Source organism: Etheostoma spectabile, chromosome 8, assembly GCF_008692095.1.
Source record: "Etheostoma spectabile isolate EspeVRDwgs_2016 chromosome 8, UIUC_Espe_1.0, whole genome shotgun sequence".
NCBI classification, from domain to species: Eukaryota; Metazoa; Chordata; class Actinopteri; order Perciformes; family Percidae; genus Etheostoma; species Etheostoma spectabile.
The window spans coordinates 16461297-16463808 of NC_045740.1; the positions used below are offsets into that span (position 1 = coordinate 16461297).

Sequence of the window (2512 nt, forward strand, 5' to 3'; positions counted from 1 at the left end):
TGCAACTTTAATGATGTATTTTTACAAAGAATAAATTACCAAAATTCAGAGAAATTCACTGAAATGACTGTTCACTGAAGAAAAGACTGTGGGTTTGTTTAATTTATCACCACGGTTAAAGTTTATGCTTTTGTCTACACTGAAAAGAATAACTGATTCTCATGACAACAACACCTGACTCAAAATGTGAATTTAGTGACTACATTTGTGGATAGACATGCAAAAAATCGAATTTTTCGAATCTGAATTTTTTACATTTTGATGCAATTCGGAATATAAATAGTTGAAATCTTTATTTTGAAGCCTTTGAAGACATGAAAGTTATATCTGTTGTTTATCAAAATGTCAGAACTTGAAAATTATATCTTTGTTGTTTATCAAAACTTGAAAAAATCCTGAATGAACTATTTGGACTGCGAAGTCTGAAGCAGGCTGCACGTGGTAATAAAGATTAAATTGTCTAATTCATTCTTTCTAAATTATAATTAAAATTTATTTGGAGACTTATTTTCTTATCTACAGTATGTGCCAAAGCATGGTTTCTTTAAGCTGCTCTTATTGAACAAGAGGAACAAAAAAACTAGTAATTTTGAGTACTTTGTTTTTGCTAGTTGTGACAAGCAGAACGTTTCAGTGTTGAAACCCAAAGTAATTCATTCCACATTAGATGCAGAAAAAAAGCATTATCTTATCAGGAAAGAGAAGAGCAGAAATCAATGAGGTGATGTCGCTCCGAGGCCCAGCTCCCCACAGGAAAACTGGGAGGAGAAATGTGTGTTTGGTGTCTTTATTCCTCTGAACATTTCACCTGTGTACCACCGTTGTTATTATGGTACTAGTCTACATCCACAATGTTCCACTTCCGGGATTGCTCCGTTGCCGCCCGAATTTCCACCGGATATCCCACTTTTCCGTTACCTTCCCCTTTCTTTGTGTTGTAATTTTAAACTCTGGTGGATTTCTGAGGACTATGGGTACCTGCTCCTCAGATCTCTGCAGGGTAAATCCAGACAGCTGGCTAGACTATCTGTCTAATCGGAGTTTACTGTTGCACGACTAACACAACTTTTGAACACAAGTTCCTTCCCAAGGCTATTTTACTGCGCCACCCATGACAGTTGTGATTGGTTGAAAGACATGTCAGTAAACCAGAGCACATTTTTTCATCCCACCCCAGAATGCTGTGTGGACCAGCCGAACCCTCCTCTGCAGTGCTGTGAAGGAAGGTCTGGCAATGCAAGACTATTGTGGACCTAATCTGGACAGGATGTCCCTCCCCTTCCACTATCTCTGTTATCTATTTTGCAAGTGAATTGTCGCTGCATCCTATAGTTAATCAAGGAAATGTGTGATTGATTTAAAGGAATACAAAGAAGTCACAGTTTGTTTCCCTATTACCGAGGAGATAAGGGATGTACACAGACATGCTGACACAGCGCTGTGGAAATACAGTAGGTCTGGTAATGCAAGGCTACGGTGGTATTAACCTTTGGACCCGTATCATATCCACAAGGACGCATACATAAAAGTATCCAATAAAATGTGATTTGGGGCAACCAGCTAACCAACAACCCTGTCCATCATGTCACAACACTTTAATTTTTAATGCAAATCAGTTAAAATGCAGAGGCCATGTAGGTTACAACCCACGCCTTCCTACAGGTTTTAAGCCTTTGCTTTTAAATGCTGCGCTCGCACCATATAGAGACAAATTAGTTTTATAAGGTATGAATAGCAACGTCTTTCCAATAACATTTGGCTTTGATTTAAAGGGTGGAGCTTGTTAATCAGTGTTGTCTCCTACTGATAACATTTAAAAATTATCCACATAGGATTGAATTGATTTATAGTCACTGTGTGACCAAAGTAATTATGTGGGCTTCTCTGTATTAATAAAAGAATAGCACATTTGTTTTTCAACTGTCTGCATAAATATTTTGGTTTTTACATTAAATCCCTTGTTGGTCGTTCTGCTCATTCTGTGCTGGAAAGCCTCAACGGCTATAAAGATTTTACAAGAAATATGTGTCCTTTGTGCATCCTGGTGGTTCCAGGCCAAATATAATCTTTGGAAAGTAGATGAGGCTGCTCTGAAGGTTTGCATATTTGTGACATTATACTGTTTTTATGTTGTAGTAAGTCATGCTAAAAGATTGTCTATCAAAATGAAACAAACTACATTAGCCCATTTAAATACAGAATGTAAACACCCACTCTTTGTGACAATTGATCAAAAGACTTGTACAGTGAAAAGGGCCTGGTTGTAAGGGTGAACCCAGAGACAACTGTCACCAACTCTGTGGCTCTTCAGCATTTTGAAGCAAATTTTTGCTTGTTTAAATTTTAAAGCCCATTTCCATATTTTCTATGGTACAGTCTCAGCGCTCTTATCATTCTGGTTATCAGCAGGCAGCTGTTTCTTTTAGTAAATAAGCTCTTAAAAATCCATTGTATGCTACCTGCCCTGGGCAGTACTGTCAAGATTGACCAGAGATAGATAGATAGATAGATA

The 2512-nt window shown here is 37.7% G+C and overlaps 1 long non-coding RNA gene across 1 annotated transcript in view; it reads right to left on the reverse strand.

Annotated features, from left to right (window-relative positions):
- Window positions 1-923: 923 nt before the first annotated feature.
- LOC116693824 (uncharacterized) overlaps window positions 924-2512 on the reverse strand; it is a 12239-nt gene continuing 10650 nt past the window's right edge. Inside the window, exon 3 of the long non-coding RNA XR_004333006.1 lies at window positions 924-1065. This is a non-coding gene — a long non-coding RNA (uncharacterized LOC116693824). The remainder of the gene's footprint in view (window positions 1066-2512) is intronic.